Below are 21,360 nucleotides of genomic sequence, written 5' to 3'. Positions count from 1 at the left end.
TTTTAAGGAAAATCCAATTTTCGGATTTGTTAAAATATTTATTAAGAAAACAAAACTTTTTTAAATGATAATTTATTAATTTTGAAAATTCAATATTTGGATTCATTATTTAAAAATCTTTTTTTAAAATATTATTATTTATTAATTTCAAAAGTTAAATTAATACTACTCATTCAGTTATAAGGTGGATGTTGGTATTAAAGAATCTTTTAGTTTAGTTAAACTATTAGTTGCATATAAATGATTTTATATTTATTAATGCAAGTGGGAAATTAATAAATATATAATTGTGATTTAGTTATATTTTAAGAGAAGTTATAGTGGAGTTCATTATATAATCTTCTAGTTATAAATATTTAATATTATTTGAGAATTTGTAAAATAACTTAATTATAATTATAATTTCAAGTTCGATTTATCTCTACTTGCATCATGAATTGAAGGAAAAGTAAATATTAATTTTGGACTTAGTATAAGTCAAATTAATATTTTAGAAATGAAGTTAATATTAATATTTATTCTATTAATATATATTTATGTTATTAATTAAAAAATACTTATTGATATAAATAAGTATATTAGCATAACAATTTATAATAACATGTACATTCTTACTTAATTTCTAAACACATCCTTATGACCCAAACTAAACAAGAGAAATTGGTGGAATTAAATCATGTGATTGAAAACTATTTATTTTCATATATTCTATTTATAGTCTTGTGATGTTTATTTTCGTGATGATTTTTCTTTGTGGGTTGTTTAGTTGGCCATGTTAGGATGTGAACTAGAGGCATTTTTTAGATTTTTATGATTATTTGACCAGATGACATGATGAAATTTATAATTTAAATTGAGATTTATGTTTTATGAGCTCTATGCTATTGAGCATTTATAAGAACTTGGGTTTTGAGAACCAATGTTATTTTTGTGTTGCATGTTAAGGAACAAAATTTGATCAATATTACTTTTGTGGTATGAAACACAATTGTGGTTTGTGAATTTTAGGAAGGTAGTCTAGGTGCATGTCTATGGGAGTGGCTTGCAATGGGGGTCAGGGCTCAAAGTGACAGCCAAGATAACTCATTGTAAGTTGTGTAACAAGTGATAACATAGTAATTAAAATACTTTCCTCCCCCATGCCTTGAGATAAATTAAAAAGATATGTTAGTTATTTTTCCTCGTCTGTGCCTTTTGTGCTTGTATAGACTAAGGATGAGAATGATATGATACCTTATGAACTGTGACTAATCTCCTCATCTTCACTAGAGGGTATTTTGGTGCTACATAGAGTCACTAGGGGGTCGGGTTCCTGGGCAATAGTCATGGTAACCTTAGAGTTGGGTCATGTGATGAAACTCCATAGTGTGTAGCTTGAGTCTCCTTCGTGATTTACTTTTTTATATATTTACCTCTAGTGGTGTACTTGCTGGATATTAATTTAGATGGTGTATTTATGTTGTTACTCATTGATTTGATGTCATTTATTATTAACAGATGACTTTTATTAATGAATAATCAAATATTCATTAGTGGTGTTTTTTATTGTTGGAGTTAGTGATTGGTGCTTTACTTTTATTGATGATAGTTGTTATTTATTGGTTATTGTGCTTATGACACCTGAGATTGATTTGGAGGTGGTTGTATCTTTTTCATTTTAATATTTGGTTTGTACTTGGTGTTTGTATGTTGATTTGGTATGTGGTGTTGGTGTTGGAATGAGTGTCCTTTTTGTTTTGATTATCTTTTCTTCTTGCGTAGTTTGTGTTACTGTTGAGGTAGTTTTGGCTATTGGGATTCCTTTCCTATGATTATTTTTATGATTTGATTGTCTATGTGTGGATTGTACATTATCTCTCCTACAAGGTGGGAGTGGGAGCCTAATTAGGCGACCACACAGTTGGGAGGTAGTGTCTTCTTACCATTTGGGTCCCCCTTACATTGCTAGTTGTTGGATGCTCATTGATAGAGTGGTATCATTATCATTATTATTCTTATCTTAGAGACTTCTATTTGTTTGATGGATCTATGTATCATGTATTTTGAAATCCTATGGGATATTGTATTATATTTTTTTTTATTGCATATCAATAAGTCAAAAAGGAACATAGTAACGTGCTAAAAAATTAGCACAAGATGATCACCACCAAAAAAAAATCTACCATTAAGGTTGTCACAAAAGTTTAAAAGTATAGTTTACCAAACCATGAGAACTATAAGTTATACAAAAAAAAAAAAACTTCAACAACTAATGAACTCCAAAAACTTAGTTGTCTTCATCCTTGATAGATTCTAAGGTAGTAAACCTCACAAGAGAGGGCATAGAATCAAAGTTATGCCCTTCATTCTGAGGAAGCCACCTGCCTTGCCTCTGAATCTTCTGAACTAGCTGAGAGAGGGGAATATTGAAATCATCTTCCTACTGGTTACCTCCTTTCCATACATCATAGTAAAGCCATAGTGTTGTTCCTTCATTTAGAGCATCCCTTGTCCTTCTTCAATAAACCTTTGGAATTGTTCCTCTTTAAGCTTGAAGATAATAGTAACTTGCACATACATTTCCACCCGAGTGAGTCTCCAGAGAGAGTTAGTAAGGACTCTATCTACTCCCTAAAAAAATTTATTATTCCTTAATTTCCAAAGATGCCAAAGAATAGAAGAAGAGAAAATAGGACAAAACACATTTAACTTGTTTCTTTTATAACAGATTTCACCAAAGATGATATTTTCAATAGAAAAGTAATCCCTAGAACAAAACCAAACCTGTGCCAAATATTAAGGGCAAAAGGGAAATTAAAGAAGACATCAACAACAGATTCTAGTTGGACATAAATAAAATATCTATTGCGTTCTCCACTAGGTTTAGCAAAAGGAAGTTTATGTAGCAAAAGCCTCCATAAAAAATAAGTGATTTTGGGTTCCACGGGTCTAGACCATAGCTCATTGAGAAATTTCTTCTAGACTTTATGAGGAAGGGAAAGATTCTAGCAAGCATTGAGATGGTCAATGATAGTAGTATCAGATGTAAGCATGGAATAGACTAGCTTGGATTTAACCAAGTGTAGAGGAGAGGAGTCAAGCCAATTAAGCATAAATGAGCAAGAATCTTTAAAACAACTGGCTCTTCTAACCCCAAAGTTTTCTAGCACCATAGAAATCATAGAGAAAGTATTATTTTGAGAATCTTTCAAGGAGTACTTAGTTTTCAATTCTTCCCAATCCATGAGCTTCTCATTAACAAGGATGTCATTAAACTCTCTAATAGCAGCATATGCCCATTTCTTGGCTGAGCATACCTGTGACAAAGTTAAGGGTTTGTTATTACTTTTCAAATTCCACCAAATAGAACATCTACCACACTAGATATTTCCTTGTTTAGTTCTTTGGATGTCTCCAAATAGGGGTCTCACATACATCTAGCTTTTCCAAATTGTCTTAAAGGCATTAGACCCCCCTACTCCAATTTTACAATCTAGTGCTAGAAAGTCTAGTACATTCCAGAACTTTTCCCCCCATGGATGATCTCTTCTTAGGTTATGCCTAATTAAGATTTTCCAAGGTTCTTCACCCATTGAAGCCTACACTAGCCATTTAACTACTAAAGAAATACCTTGGAGTCTTAGATCTTTTAGGCCAAGATGCCCCCCCCCCATCCTCTACCTTGTGTACACCACTCCCATTTGACTACATGAGTTTTGAAAGTTCCTTTACCATCAAACTAGAGAAAGTCTTGGATAAATTTTTGAATAGAAGCAATCTTATTAACATTAAACAACTAGGCTAAGGAGAAGTATGTAGTATAAGAGGAGAGGATTTTCTAGCATACTTGGATCCTTCCAGCCAAAGACAAGTACATGTTATTCCACTTGAGAAGTTTCCCACTAATCTTCTCCTTCAACCATACCCACATGTCAGTAATATTGGGATTGATGACAAAAGGGATACCCAAGTATTGCACAATATGACCAGAGCCATCCTAGCTAATACCATACCTACCACACCACAAAGGGGGGTTGGAATCCCAACCAAGAAGGATTGAATTAGCCACAGAGATCTTACTACCTAATGCCATGCAAAAAAAATCAAGCTTCCTCATTAGACACTTCATATTTCCCTCAGCCAATCTAAATAGGATGGAAATGTCATCTACAAATTGAATATTCAAGTCAAGATCTCCTACCCATTTGGCAATATAGGACGTCTAACTTTTAGGGATAAAACATCATCCTGGAGAAGGTAGTGTAGGGCCTCATTGGCTATTAAAAAGAGTGCAAGAGCAAGGGGGCATCCTTTCCTAATGAACCTTGAGAGCTCAAAGCATTGTGACCTTTCCCCATTCACCTCTACAACTACATTGGCATCCCTAAGCAAATTTTTAGCCATCTAAGAATAAGCATTGGGAAAACCCAAGGCATTTAACAGCATGAAAATAAAGCCCTATTCAATCCTATCAGAAGCCTTCTCATAGTCTATCAAAAACATCCCAATCTCCTATCCTAGACATTTTGCCTAATCCATGGTTTCCCAACAAGTAAGAAGGTTTTCCAAAATGTATCTCCCCTTAAAAAATCATGTCTATGTGGGATTGATGATCTTAGGGAGAATAGAAGCAATCCTGGAAGCTAGTACCTTAGCTAGAATTTTGTAAGAATTATTCAATAAGTAATTGGTCTCTAATTATTTATCAAGGTTTTATCACCTCCTTTGTACAACAATTTAACAAGGCAAAAATTGATGTTTGAGCCCAGCAAACCACTCTCCAGTGAATATTGGTATAGACCCTGTAGCATTGGGCTAATCCAATCCAAATTTAGTTTTAAAAATTCTACTATAATCACATTTGGACCAGGTGCTTTTTCCTTACCTATTGATGAAATGGTATCTTTGATTTCAATAAGAGAAATGGGAGCTTCCAACATAGTAGAGTCTACTTCCTCCAATTTTTTTGGGATAATACCCCTGATCTTATCCCTTGCCTCCTTAATAGCCTTGCCTTTGTCCTTAGTGGAGAAAATATTTTTATAAAACTGGGTAAACATATCCAATATACCCTCAAAATCAATATAATATTTTCCAGCTTCACACACATTGCCAATTTTATCTATGGCTTCCTTAACCTTCAAAGCTTTAAAGAAAAACCTAGAGCCTTTGTTGTTGAAGGAGGGAGACTATTGAAAACATATTGATACAAGTATGATAAATGTGTTTCAATCATTATTTTGTCACTGATGTCAAACCTTCTTTTTGCTAGTAGGACAACTGCTTATATGGTTTAAGTACTATCACTTATTTTATTGATGAAGAGGATTTGATCAAAAACATGTAATAAAAGCACCTAGAGGAAAGGTTGAGTTATGATATAAAAAGGAGTACAAGAATTAGTGAAGAAAATGATATCATAGTGCATTGACAATCTAATTAAGGTTGCAAAGGTTGACTACACTAAGCAAGTTTAGAAGAACAAGTTAAACAAAGTTTGTATCCCAAGCTTGATTGAATGGATAGCAGGTGCTGAGAAAAGTTAGTGCAAGCCAAGCAAAAAATCAATTGGAGCTGAGTAAACGTTCATTTTAGTGGATTAAGAGAAAAATAGTGGATGTTGAGTAAAGTTTAGTTAATGTTGAGCACTAGTAAACTTTAGTTCATGCTGAGTGATTTTTTAGTGGATATCGAGAAGCACAATATGTGTCGAGCATCAGAAGCAAGTTAATGCAAAGTGATAGCATTAGTAGAAAGATCATGAATTTGATGGATTTGAGCTAAGAAGTTTGTTTTCTTGGATTATGTGAACCTGGTGGGAGATAAGATTGATGAGCTGGTGGCATAGAATTTATGGTAAATTTTTTTGAGGCAAAATCAAAGAGGGTTAAAGGAGAAGTTTCTAGAAGTGATATGGAATTAGGGGTAGATTCATTGCATCCTACCTAGTCTATCCTAACCCTAAATTGGATGATGGAGAATGAATGGCCAAATATCTTAATTCTCTTTTTATAGGGATGGTTGGTTAGAAGCAAGGGTTGTCATGTGCAAGAACCTAAGGAAGACAAGGAGTCAAGGGATATTGCTTCATCAAGTGACCTAAGTGAAGAGTTTGCATTGACATGTAAAGCAAGAAGGTTTAAGGGTATGAATGCTTGAAGGGTGAATAAGCTATCAGAACTTAAATGTGTGAAAACCAAGCCGAATGGAGGACTGAAATAGTGATTTGTAATCTACAAATGGAGTTGTAAGTTGTTATCAGATCAAGCCTTATTGTTACTCTCTAATAATTGTATCAATCTAGGGTAAATCCTTTGGATTAAGGTTGACCTAACAATCATTTGTAAAATCCTTTAACCAAGTGACATTCCAAGTGAATGGTCTAAATTTCTCTAACAAGGTTCACTCCTAACATGGTGATTGAAATCTTTTAACAGGGTCACATTTAACAGTGTGTATTGTAACTTTTAACAGGGTTGGCCTTTCACAAGGCATCACTTTAGAAGAGTGAAAAAGAGTAGCATGTTAATGGTGATTTTTTCCAAATTGGGTTTCCACATAAATCATTGTGTCAAGTGTGTTGTTGAATCTATTATGTTTTATGTTTACACTTCTACAAATTGATTTGACAATAACCTACAAGTTTTAAGTGATTGCATAATATTATGGATGCATGCATAATGATAAATGTTTTATGGGTTCAATAAGCTTTGAAAAATTTTGTCTATACATCTGGACCTTGGATAACTAATTCACCCCCCCCCCCCCCCCCCCCCCCCACCCCCCAAAAGTTATTCTAAAGAATTTCAATAATTGGTATCAAAGCCATCTGCTTAAGAGGACTAGTTTGAAGGTACTAGAAGCACATAGATCAAGATGTCAAAAAGAGAAGTACCAAACTTAATAGAGATAACTTTCCTGCATGGAAAATTTTGATAAAGCTACAACTTGGAGGACCTGGAGATCATGCACAATCTACCATCACTACTGAGCATCTTGATCCTATTGGAGCCCTAATTGTCGAGGATGTGAAAAAAAAAAACACAACTAGGCAATGCTGGAGATTTCCTTTGCCCTAAGCTACACTAAATTTGATGATATCAAAAATCTTGAAAATGCAAAGAAATTTTGGGATGCCTTAACCACTATCTATGAAGAAGACACTAATGTTGTAAGAGCCAAAGCTGAAAGTCTCAAAGGTAAGTTTGATGATATGAAAATGCAAGAAGGTGAAAATATTGCTCAAGGATAAAAGATGTTGTTAATGCAATAAGAGGAGCTAATGGTAAAATAGATGATGATACTATACTAAGAAAAGTTTTAAGAACACTATTGCCTATATATGTTGTTAGAGTTTTTGCAATACAAGAACTTAGATGTATCGTAGGGAATAATCTATCTCTTGAAGGTTTGGTAGGTAGGCTCATTACTTTTGAGCTATCTAACTTTGATAATTACAAACAAAAAAATATTAATTATGCTTTCAAAGCTAAGCTGTCATTGAAGGAACCTGATGAGAAGAAGAAGAAGAAAAAAGACAAAGTATGTGTCTAGTGATAGTGATACAGATGAGGAGGATGTAGATCAAATTGAATCACTACTGGAAAGAAGATTTCATAGAAGTAAAGGCAAGTTCAAAGGTAAACTACCTACCATTTGTTTCAATTGCAATAAGGTTGGTCATATTGACACTAGATCTCTAGAGAAGAAGAGCTACATAGGTGGTGACAAGTACAAAAGTAGAAGAGATGAAGACAAAAAGGATTAAAAAGAAAAAGGCAAGAAGTCTTGCTACATTACTGAAGAGGAAATAAGAGATGAATCTGATGAACATGATGATGAAGTGGTGTATGTTGTAATGAAAGACGAATCTGATGAAGATGAGACAACTGCACTAGTGACTTGTGTTAACAAGAGTGACAAGTGGATCATTGATAATGGGTGTTCACATCACATGACTAAAGACAAAATTAAGCTCATTACCTTGAATTATTATGATGGAATTACTGTAAGATTTGGTAATGATGCACCATGTTTGATAAAAGGAAAAGGTTTCATCAAACTCACAAATAAGATTTTATGTGAAAATGCATACTATGTTGAAGGAATCAACTATAATCTATTGAGTGTGTCACAATTGAATAATTTAGGATGTAAGGTTGAGTTTGAAAATAAGATTGCTAAAATATATGATAATGATGGAAAACTAATTGGAAAGGGTGATCTGACTAGGAGTAATCTATTCTACCTTAACATAGAAGATGCTACTTGTCTAGTTGTAAAATTTGATGATGTGTGGCTATGGCACAAAAGGTTTTGGTGCCATTTTAATTTTGATAACTTGGTTAGTATCAGTAACATGAGAAAAGTTAGAGGTTTTCCTTAGTTGAAGAAGTATAATAATATAATGTGCAAAAAATGTCAGTTAGGCAAAATGACTAAGTCAAGTTTTAAGAGTAAAACTCATACCGCTAAAAAAATATTAGAGATTGTTCATGCTGACTTGTGTGGACCAATTGAAGTACAAAGCTACAAAGGAGATAAGTACATTATGATGTTTTCTTATGATTATTCTAAAATGATGACAGTTATCTTTCTGAAACAAAAATATGATGCTTTTCAAATACTTAAGTGGTACTTAGCAAGGTTGACAAGGAAATAGGTAAAAGTTTGAAATGTTTGAGATCTTACAGAGGAGGAGAATTTACATCAAATGAGTTTGAGATGTTTTGTAATGATAGAGGTATCAAAAGGCAGACATCTACTCCTAGAACCCCTCCATAAAATGGAATTGTTGAAAGGAGGAATAGGTCTGTAATGGACTATGCTAGGACATTCATGATGGAGAAAAATATTGCTTTGAAATATTGGAGAGAAGTTGTAAATATAGTTGTCTATACCTTGAACTGTATGCAAGTCAAGGAAGGCACTTACTCAACACCTTTTGAACTATAGTATAGATACTCACCCAATGTAAAATAATTTAAGATATTTGGAAGCAAATGTTTTGTTCTCAAAGATTTCAAGAATGGTAAACTAGATGCAAAAAGTGAAGAAGGTGTATTCCTAGGCTATTCCACAAGAAGTAAAGCTTATAAGTGGGTATTCAAAAACAACCTAGATGAAAATGGTGAAGTCAAAAGGAATGAGGCAAGATTATTTTGCAAATGTTATGCACAAGAAGAAGGAATTGACTATGGAAAAACTTTTTCTCGTGTTGCTAGATTGGAAGGTGTAAGAACTTTTCTTGCTTATTCTGCATACAAAGGTTTCAAAGTTTATCAAATGGATGTTAAATCTACATTTCTGAATGGCATATTAGAGGAAGAAATTTACATAGAGTAGCCAGAAGGATTTTTTTATGTCAACAATAGAAATATGCTATGTAGATTACACAAAGCTCTATATGGTTTGAAACAAGCACCAAGAGCATGGTATGAGAGACTTCATAAGTATCTTATCAAGATTGGATTCAAAAGGACTAATTGTAGACACCTAAAATTGTCCAAATACCCTTAACCTGACCAATTAAATAAATACTTATTATTTATTTAATTACCCTACCTTTAATTAAATAAATTCACATTTATTTAATAATATTTTCCTTTCCTTGATTTAAATAAATTAAGGTTTATTTAAATCCTAGCCTTTCCTTGATTTAAATAAACTAAAGTTTATTCAAATCCTAACCTATTCCCCTTGCATTCTAACCCATTCACTTTAATTAAGTACTTTTTTTACTTAATTAATCCCTTTCCTAATCCCACTTGGAATTAAATATTAAATTTAATCCTATTTAAGCACATGGCTCCTACCTTTAACCCTCACCTAACCTCACTTTCCTAAACTAACCCATCTTACTAAACCTACCCACTTCCTTAATCACACTTGCTTTTCCTAATCATCTTGCTAATCACCTTTTAATCCTAAGTGTGTGCTCACACATGTATGAGGAATCCTCACACATGTGTGACAAATACTCACACTTCCCACACTCCTCATGCCTTCCACACCTCTTGCACACTTGTCCTCTTGCATAAGAATCAAGGTGTCTCACACCTCTTGCACTTGTCATTGATCATGTCACCATCAAAGGTTTCTCACACATGTGTGAGCATATTGCCCCCTTTGAATTGGTCAAAACCCTAATCCACATGGAGTCTACTTGGCCTTCACCTCATGGCCACCTCATTGATCCTAAGAGATCCTAGCCCTTTATCTTGCATTCAATCTCAATCATCCATTTCATCTCATTTCCTATAAAAGGAGATCCCTCTCCTTATTTCCACAAGCACTATCTACCCCATTGTTATGTTGCAGGAATTGTGAGCAACCACATCCCATGAGCAAGGAAATCATCAACCACTTCATGATTTGTGAGGTTTGCAAAGTGCTACTTTGATGTTCGTGTTATCTTTATTTTACATGTTTATCTTTCATATTTTGAGGTTTGCATAATCATGTAGGAGTATGCATTAGTTGCTTAATGTTTATTCCTTGGTTAAATTTGTATGCAATACACTAATGATAATAGCAATCTATACATGAAGACAAAGAAAGGCAAAGGTATTTTGTTATCTAAAATTTGTGTTGATGATATCATATTTGGATGTCAAGATGCTTTATGTAAGACTTTTTCAAATGAAATGAAGCAAGAATTTGAGATGTCTATGTTTAGAGAGATCAAGTTATTTGTGGGCTTACAAGTACATTAGATAAAATATGGTATATACATCGCTTAGTCAAAGTATATCAAGGAGATACTAAAATTTCTTGGATTGGACGATTCCAAGCCAATAAGTACACCTATGGTGATAAGACTTAAATTTTTAATGAATGATGATTCAACTAAGGTCAATCAAACATTGTATAGGTCTATGATTAGTAAATTACAATATGTAGTACATAGAAGACTTGATATTGCATTATCTATGGGGATAGTTACAAGATTCTTTGGTAATCCCAAGGAGAATGATTTGATGGCTATAAAGAGAATAGTGAGATATTTGAAAGGAACAGAGGAATATGGTCTATATTACAAGAAAAATGAAAAATTTGAATGAAGAGCCTATATTGATGTTGATTGGGCTGGAAATGTTGATGATAGAAAGAGAACTAGTGGAGGAACATTTTTCTTGGGCAAGAGGTTCGTTATATGGACTAGCAAGAAACAATATTGCACTTTACAATCTACTGTCGAAGCTGAAAATGTTGTTGTTGTTGTAAATTGTACAAACATTGTATGGATCAAACAACTACTCAAAGGTATGAAGGAAGAGATCACTAAACTAGTGATACTTTATTGTGATAATACAAGTGATATAAATATATCAAAAAATCATATTCTGCACACAAAGACTAAGCACATTGCAATCAAGTATCATTAATTGAAAGAATTAGTTCAAGGCAAAGAGGTGAAGATGGAATATGTTAACACAAAAGAGAAAATTTCTAATATCTTCACAAAAGCACTACCTAAGGATGCTCATAACTAACTAAGAGGTAAACTAGGGGTGATACCACTATCAAAGGCTATCTAAGTAACAAAAGGAGTGCACTAAGTCAAACAAGTAGATTGTCATATGTTACAAATTGATGTGGTGGATCTTACTTTAGGAGCTGCCTAAAGTAATCAAAGAACTAAGACTACAAATCAGTCACAAGCAAGGTGACATGGAAGAAACTAAAGAAGTTCATATCTTCATGTTAAGATGACAAGTCTTTGGCATTGTTGTCAAAGAGGGAGATAGTTACTGATCAAGAACATAGTATGAGGGTGAAATGCTAACAGAAAGAAAGTGTATATGCTAATAGCATCTACCTAGCAAGAGGGAGATAATTGTTTGATTGTTTGTTGATCAGAATAGAACATAACTTTGTAACCTATTTAGAAGATGAAAGTTGTTGATATAGGGTGAAATTTCAAAGAGGGTTAAAGAAGTTTCTAGAAGTGATATAGAATTAGGGGTAGATTCATTGCATCCTACGTAATCTTTCCTAACCCTAAATTGGATGATAGAGAATGAACAAAAAAAGATCTTAATTCTCTATTTATAGGGATGGCTAGTTAGAAGCAAGGGTTGTCATGTGTGAGAACCTAAGGAAGACAAGGAGTCAAGGGATATTGCTTCATCAAGTGACCTAAGTGAAGAGTCTACATTGACATGTAAAGAAAGAAGGCTTAAGGGTATGAATGCTTGGAGGGTGAACAAGCTTTCAGAACTAAAATGTGTGAAAGCCAAGTAGAATGGAGGACTAAAATAGTGATCTATAATCTACAAATGGAGTTGTAAGTTGTTATCATATCAAGCCTTACTCGTACTCTCTAATAATTGTATCAATCTAGGGTAAATCCTTTGGATTAAGGTTGACCTAACAATCATTTGAAAAATCTTTTAATCGAGTGAAATTCCAAGTGAATGGTCTAAACGCCTCTAACAAGGCTCACTCCTAACAGGGTAATTGAAATCCTTTAACAAGGTCACATTTAATAGTGTGTATTGTAACCTTTAATAATGTTGGCCTTTCATAGGGCATCACTTCAAAAGAGTGAAAAAGAGTAGCATGTTACTAGTGGTTTTTCCCAAATTGGGTTTCCGTGTAAATCATTGTGTCAAGTGTGTTGCTAAATCTATTATGTTTCATGTTTACACTTCTACAAATTGATTTGACAGTAACCTATAAGTTTTAAGTGATTGCATAATCTTATGGATGCATGCATAATGATAGATGTTTTATGGGTTCACTAAGTTGTGAAAAGTTTTATCTATACATCTAGGTGTTGGATAATTGATTCACACCCACCCCACTCTCATTTATTCTAAAGAATTCCAACATTTATCCTCCAAGGTCATCCATTTAGTTCTTGATCTGATTCTAGCTCCTTGGATTTTCTTAGATTGTAGCTTTCTCAACTCATGTTTGGTCACAGCAACATTTTTAGCAAGATTAGGGTTGGAAGGTTGATCTTGAAGAGAGGCTTCAGTAGATTGTAGGGAATTGACTAAGGAGAGCTCTTGGGCTTTGGCATCTTTGGCTTTTTTCTTTTCCACAGTTTTGAACAAGTTCTGCCAGGATATAATAATATAGTTACATTTAATATTAGGGTTCTCATGCTTGCAAATGGAGGAGTTATACCAGTGCATAATTTTAGTAGTAGCAAGGATATCTTGGTCCTGGAGGAGAGAGGAGTTTAGGGCAAAGGATTGGGGAAGACCAATTTTGGAATAAGGAGACCCAATTTTAACAACATTAATGAGGATAGGGTGGTGATCCGAAAGAGAATAGGGGAGCACTTGAATAGGATTGCTATCACAAGGTTGGAGGCAACTGAAGGAATCTTTATTATATTAGAACTGATCAAGTCTTGAGTAAATCCTCTTATCAACATTTTGAAGATTTGACCATGTGAACCAAATTCCTAGAGATTGGTGCCGTAGCCCCACAAGGGGTCAATAAGGTTTAATTTTTTCAACATCCTTGACCAGTGGGAAAATTCATTACCTTTCCATTCAAATTTGAGGCCCCCTATCTTATCTTAAAGTCTCTCTACCATATTAAAGTCTCCTTCAATAATCCAGGGGATGCTTGGAAGTTCTGATAGTCACTGCCAGAATTTAACTTTGTCCTGAGCTTCATTAGGGGCATATACAAAGAAAATGCCAATTTCAAATTCATCCACTTAAAAAGAGACCCAAGAGGCCCTGTTACATGGAGAATTGCTCCATTTATCAATCTTTTTCTTCTAGTTAGGACTAATTAGGATTGTAGTCCCCCCCTTCCCTTTAGAATTTTTGGTGGCCAGGGCAATTGCATCTTTCTAGATACATTTTAATGCAATAGCAAGAGAAAGGCCAACTACTTTGATTTCTTGCATTAACAAAATATCAACATTTTTTACCAACATAAGAAATTGCTTAACAATGTATTTTCTATCTGAGGATTTCAATCCCCTAATTTCAAGAAGTAATTTTCAAATTATCCATATGAAACTTTATTTATCAGTGTCCATTGGAGACTGAAACCCCCTGAAGCACTCAAGCATTTTGGTTCTTGCTTTTTTTAATGGCTTGGAATTTCCACTAGTAAAATGAGGTGTCCCCCTTTTTTATTTTTAGTAACTTCTCCACTAACTAGTGAGGCATGGAGCTTATTGCCTTTATCTATGGTGTTATCCACACAGAACACAAAAGGTTCCTCCTCTTCTATTTTGTCCCTCTTAACAAACTCCCAGTCTCCATACTTGGAAATAGGAGCAAGGTGACTCTCTTAACAAGAGAATTCCCTCTCAGGGTGGCTAATAAAGGAGTCTAACCTTATACTCTCCAAATTATCATCCTTAGGCACCTCTCCTACGTCACTAGGATTCTTAGAGTTTACTAGGATAACTACCATAGAAAAATTGTGTAGTCTTTCTTCAGCTTCCATGCTCTTTAACCCCTGGGAACCTTGGTCATCTCTGGGTTGAGAATCTGGGATTTATAAACTATCTAAATTGAAGGAGGGAGGTGGAAAGGAAGATCCAACCTCCTCATTGGTCAAATTCTAAATGGGGAATAGCTTGACAATAAGTGAGGATGAATTAGCAGGAGTCTTTCTTGTTTTCTCCTTCAAGGAACACAGTGCTAGTTGTTGAGCATTAAGAGGTCTGGTGCTACAATCTAGGGAATCAAGCTCAAGACCAAGGTTCAAGTCAAGGGCCAGTAGAGGACCACAAAGAACATTCAGGTATGTTTAAGGAAGAGGAACACAAGACTCAAGTGGGGTACACATGAACTAATCTTTCAAATTATCAAGGGTGGCTAGGATATTTTTAGAGTCTTTAAGCCAAAGAGAGGCCTATGGGTGAAGAAAGATTTGGGAAAAATTATCCCAAGGGATGGTAATAATAGACTTAACCTTGCGAGGTGGCAGAGGTGGAGGCACAGAGCTAAATTGCTACTTTTGTGAGAATTTACTAGCCAACATAGGCCAATCCTTCCTTTTATGCCCCTCTTTTTTACATAAATAGCAAGCATTCAACCCTCCCATGTATGTGATAGGGAAAATCACAGATGAAGGTCCCAAGTCTAACTTAATCTTTTCAAGGGCTTCCACTCCATGAAAAATGGAGAAAAGGATTCTAACATTAGAGTTAGGAATAAGGGTATTTGACCTATCAATCTTAAGAGCTTTACCAAAGGGTTCTAGAACATAGGGAACAAAATTCCAAACATAGGTAAGAGATTACTGACAATAATTCATCTAGGGCTCACAAGAGCTAGAATCTCATTGTTGACAGAATCCAATGACCATGGGAGGGCCCTAAATTTCACATTTCCCATTTTATAGAATTGCTTCTCCACAATAGCTTTTTGGGTGTTAGGGTTGCAAAAAATACTAACAAAGAGCCCTTTTTGGATCATTCGATAGAAAGAAAATTGATGACCAAGTTTGTTTTCCCAAACCCTTTGAAACTAGTCGTTAAGATAATTCCTCGATGACAAGTAAAGGGGGCCCATAAAAGCAAATAAAATAGTGGTTTTCCTTAATCTATTAACTTCTTTATCTATTTCTAGACCCATCTAGTCATTAGGCCTCATAACAATGCAAGGAGTAGATATGTCCTTACCTCCATCTCCTGCGAAGGTGGCTTGTCTGAAAAATGGATGTGGGTTCTTTGAGGAACTTGGCTTCAACTAGGATGATGGGAAGTCCTGGTAGGGCTTGTTTGAATGAAGCCCTAATTTCTTAGCCAGTTTCTCTTCTTGCACAGATTTTCTGCTATCCATTTCGAACTGAGGTTGAGTGAAGTAGAGGTGTGAGATTTTCTTCCAATAGTGAGGTAGATATTTTTCCATCAAATGCAGATAGAATGAGGGTCTTTAAATGAGTCCTTCTCCTTTCCCCAAGTGAGGTTGAAGCCATTAATGGTGGTATGAGGTAATTAATGAGGATCTACTAGTAGAAAGTTGCAGAGCCCTCTCTCGTGTCCACAAAATCCAATTTGATGCTCTCCTGTAGGGAGGTCTATTGATTATGGAAGATTATTTTTTACAAATGTAGATGACAATGAAATTATCATTAAAATTGATATCTATTGTATTGTATATTGATGTACTTGTATCTATTTTCACATACCGTATGACATGTGGAGTGGATTTGAATCATTAGATGTGCTTTCATATTATTAGTTGTACTTATGCATTTGCTTATGTGATAATGTATCTTTTATTTCTTTATGATTATGAGGCTTTGTACTTGAGATTTAAACTAATTATACAAACTTTTTAAGGTGACTCAATGTGAAGGAACTCTTGAGGAATGGAAAATGTATTTGTAATTTTCTTATGTGTACTTGATGTGTATGTATATATTACTTCCACATCATTGTTACTTTGATGTTGTTTAAACTTATTATTAAATAAAAATAGTTCAGTAAATATTGTCACATGTTAGGTTTATTTATCTTGGATTCCCAAGCGGGGCATTATAGTATATGTCGCACATAGAAATGAAAGAAAATATCAAGCACACTTGGTTTGTTTGTTTTTTCTTTTCTTGGGCATCCCTGCAAAAATATTAGTAGCCCTTTTAGCAAATAGTCTTTGATGTGCATTCTTTTAATAAGAAATTTAGTAAGCAACTTAGGCAACCCTACATAACCAATGAGTTAGTACACCAAAAGGGGTTAGCCAAAAACTACAATAAACCTGCAAAAGCACTGATTAGACAACAAATAATCTAGAAACTCAAAAATAGAGTACTCCAAGAACTCAAAATTTTGAAAAAAAACTTAAACAACTTGTTCTGGACCAAGCGGTACTTTCCACTACAAAATTATTCTAAAATATTGAATTATATACCTAGGTGATACTTTATGCATGTGTGATACTCTATGTTAAGTTAGGCAACATAATGTAGAACTACAGTGTGACAAAAGACCAACATGCATGCAATACTTTTGACTAGAAAGGTATCGTACAATAGTTGTATAAATTATCATATGATATTGGAAAAGTATCATACTATAATTTCATCTAGAAATTTCAAAAAATACAATACAACAAGCAAAAATATATAGAAAAGAAGGCAAAACAAGGTTTTTCTACCCCATGCTGGGTGTTGTTGAGTGGTAGTTTTGCATGATGCTTAATGGTAGAAATACTTTCAAATCCCTCTCTTAAAAAGTTGATCAATGACCAACTCCAAGGTTCCATATGGCTATTTTTCAATGTTTTGGGTAACTAAATTAAAGATAAATGTGTATTTTCACGAGGAGGCCTTTGCTAGTACCCACCAATTGCACAACTTTGTTGAAATGTAACCACAAAGGAAGATATTTTTTTTTAAAAAAATTCTTTATGATGAATGTAGTTTATCAATGCAACTATATGATTTCCTATTTTAACCAAGTGTTTTGAAAAGAAAATAACAAAGATAGAGTAATAAGAGTTTTAAATAAAATTATTAAAATGGAAATTCCTAATGAACATAAACCAAAGTAACATGTCTGCAAATTAAATTATCAAAAAGATCTGGTAGGAAACCAATGAAATTAGGAGCAGTGCTTCCTTAACTCCATTGATGCAATCGTTGATGGGAACATCAATAAAAATCGAAAGATGTTTCACATTTCATCAAATTATGAGGCCATAAAAGTGGGCTCACACAAGACAAAATGCTATGTTATGCATTAGATAAGAAGATAGAAACCATGAGATGATCTAAAAATGGAAGCTTGACCTTCTCTAGGTGTCTCCAAGACTTGAACTACTGTCAAAATGCATATAATGCATGGAATGCTCTAAAATAGCCACTGGTAGTTAACTATCAATGTGCCACTTCTTCTTCAAAATTATCAATGCACCTCTAAAAAGTACACCTCATAAAAGTACACCTTCAAAAAGTGCACCTTGGTGAAGCACACCTTGTTGGTAGGACCCAAAAATCCAAAACAAAATTTGATTTCCATCATCTAGGTTTTCTTCCCCTTTATACCAAAATGATATATGTATGCTTTCTTTTGAATTTCTTGATGATCAATATTATTTCCTTAGCCTCTCGCAATTCTAATGTATCATACTTATTTTGTACTACTTTCTAGTAGTTGCTCACTTCTATCCTCATATCTGCAAAATCCTCAAGCTTAGAATCAAGTTCTAACAATGCTTCTTCTATTTTGAAAGCTTTTCTGATATCATCTTTTGATGAAGCATTTTGAAATGTATCCCTTAATTTCTATAGTAATATTTGTACTCAAGAAAGCTTAGTGTTTGACTCGTCTTCAAAAATCTCAACACTAGTGGCATTTTAGCATTTATTTGCTTCCAAAAATTGCTCTTGTGTCTTATTCTTTATCTGTTGAATATCTTTGTGTAGTCCTTCCATGGCTTTATTCCTAGAAGATATCTTCTCTATCCAGTCATCTAATTTATCTAATCCCCTCGCTAAATATATCTTCATAAGCATTTGGTACCTTTTCCCTTTAATAGGTTTGAGTGCTTGAAAATTATTGGCCTCGGTACGTACCTCATCCATTATCCCAAAATCTTGGTTTATAATAGAAACCAATTTGTTAGCATTGTTCTAGATAAGATTTATGCTTCTGGGTAAGATTGTGTGAGAGTTTTTTTGCATCAACATTTCGGATCATACTCAATGATCCATCATCAGGACCTATTAAAGGTTATCAAAACTTTTACAATATCCACCATGGGTTTTCCAAGTATGACCTCCTTCATCTAATAACCTTTAGGAATCAACTCCTCTATGCCTGCATGGGGAGATGGAAGGGCAATATGCCCTAGAAGGTTTTGTTCCTGATTCTTCATTATGAAGGCAAGTGTTCTAGCATCACCTTAGGTGGCTCAAGTTTCTTAATTACCTTTATTAGCTTCGTCATGCCTTCTTCTACTATCAACTCCATTTGCCTATTTTGCCTAAACATAATCTCTTTCTTAATCCATGGCAGCAGTGTCCCTATTGGTGACATGTATTTTGTTGAAGACATGGGCTCTGTTGTAGGTTCCTTTCCATTATCACTCCTCTTTAGAGTCCTCTCATCTCGAGGGAGAACTTTAGAGAGAGCTTACGTATCATGTTGGGTTGGGAACCTAGACTCTATATCTAGAGGAGCTTTATGCCTTTCTTCCATAATATATCCTTCTTTGGATACTTCATCAACATATAATTGCACATATTCTCCATCCTCTAGAGTTTGACTTTCTAGTTCAATTATCGGAGGAGGTAGGGCTACTGATCCTTGGTCCATTATTTTAGGCATATCTTGTGTTGGCAAAACAAGAATGCCAAGAGGTCCTTGTGGTAGAAGAGGTAGATGGTTTCAATCTTCTCCTAATGGCTCATTCTGAGGAGTATCATGTAGTCTTTCTCCTACCATCTCAGTACCCACAAGAATAAAGTCAAAACCTAAGAGGTCAAAAAAATTGCTCCCTCTCCTTCCATCTCAATAATCCACTTTTATTGCTCATCTTCTAAGGTCTTAACCTGGATAGGATCTCATGGTATAGAATGTGGTGTTTGAGTCAAACTTATTCTCCTCTCATCTTTAGTCACAGTAACTAAGTGAGTCCTCTTATTCAAAGGGGAAAATTCTATTCGTTACCCTTACTCCTCATCTTCCACCTCAGGGATGGTTTCTGACACTTATGGTGAGGGAGTGCTATATTTATTTAGTCTCATCCTCTTCACACATACCCTTGTTGTCTATGTTTGGGCTCTTTTCAAAACTGATGGGGAGGCTTCTTCTACTAATGCTCAAGGTGATGGAATTCCTTCATGTGTTGGTTACACTTGTCCTTACTCTTGTTGAGCTTGTTCTAGATCTAGTTGGGCTTGTTCTTCTTGAACAATCAATTTTTCTTGAGCCTATTCCTCTTGCTCTCTTCTTCTAGGGGTTTCCTTTCTCTTCTTGCCCTTAGCCTTTTGTGTCTCAAAATACTCAACCTCTCACTCATGTTGGTGTATTGTCTTTAACCTCACTAGTGATTTGGCAGGGTAGGATGGTATTGTGACCTTTGTTCCTTTTCCTCTCTTTGGTCGGGTTGTATACTAAAGAGGTAGGGCTTTGGAAATTGGATCCATCCAAAAAGGTTTTTTGATCCATTCTCTAGTCAGTCCAACCACATGTCAACCCCGATGATCAATATCATCATTCTCCTCACGCCCAATTTTTTGCATTCATAATGAGTCTTTTATAGATCTTATCCCTATTGTACAAGGGATCCATTATCTCAAGGACATCCTTGTCTTAGGCCTTGAGGGAAATATCCATATTCAATACTTTTTCAACAAGTTGTAGACTCATCCTAAAATAGTTCCTAATGAAGACATCATAGTCATCTTCTACATTTATTCAGTGCTCTTCCAGGGCCTCTTTGGGTACAATTTTTTTTCCCACCAAATGTTACACCATCCCAATGTTGTCAAAATATGGATGAGGTGTCTAATAATACTTGAAAGGATATTGATCCAATTCCTAATTGAACATAGAAATATCTTGCTTTTGTTTCACCTTGAAGGCTTCTATGGTGATCGGCCACACCCATGTCTTCTTGTATTGTTTTCTTACCCTGTCATGTGCTGAGAGAAGCTATCGGGCTATTTCTAGTAATATCAGCCTATCTGATAGAATCTTGGGGGATTCTTAGGGCACAAGAGAGTACCAGCTACCCAAAGATAATGTCTTAAACAAGATGTTTTAAGCACCAACCTCTATTATCTATGTTGTATCTTCTACTAAAATCCTCTTTGCATTGTCCCCTTCTATGAACCTAACGATGGAAAATATGAAACCATCATTGACCACCCTATATTCCACACTTTGTAGTTGTAGCTTCTTCTTTACTAGCTATAAATATACTACATCGGGCTAAGCATTTACATCTTGCATGCTTCCTTTTTTATACAACCCTGGATGATGTGTAGTGCTCACTACCAAGAGATACACCACATATAAGGTCATATAAAAATGGGGATCATTCTTCACTAAGATCAATTGCTCATCTAGATTGCCACTGAGAATTATGGACCAATAAATAGGCATCTCTCCTATCCTAATAGTTTCTATAAAGTGTACCATCCATGTTTCCAAGTGACTCACTATAGGAAGGTTCATGGCTCTACTCAAGAGAACCATCAAGAAGCCAATGCCAACAATCATATATCCATGTCTCATATCAATCTTTCCTACTCTTTTTCTGAAGGGTGTCCTATCAATTAGGTACTTTGATTGTACCAACTCCTTGGCATTTGTTTCATTTTCCCTTTACCACCTATATTCACCCTCATAAGAGATCTGAAGGTATTGATCTACCTATGGAAGGTGGAATACCTTTTTTATGTTTAACGGCCTAAGATCTAGGAATATCTTCCCTGTTA

The sequence above is a fragment of the Cupressus sempervirens genome, chromosome 11 (genome assembly GCF_028749045.1).
Source record: "Cupressus sempervirens isolate cs-2001-9-10 chromosome 11, ASM2874904v1, whole genome shotgun sequence".
Lineage (NCBI taxonomy): Eukaryota > Viridiplantae > Streptophyta > Pinopsida > Cupressales > Cupressaceae > Cupressus > Cupressus sempervirens.
Note: the sequence above shows the minus strand (reverse complement) of the source record.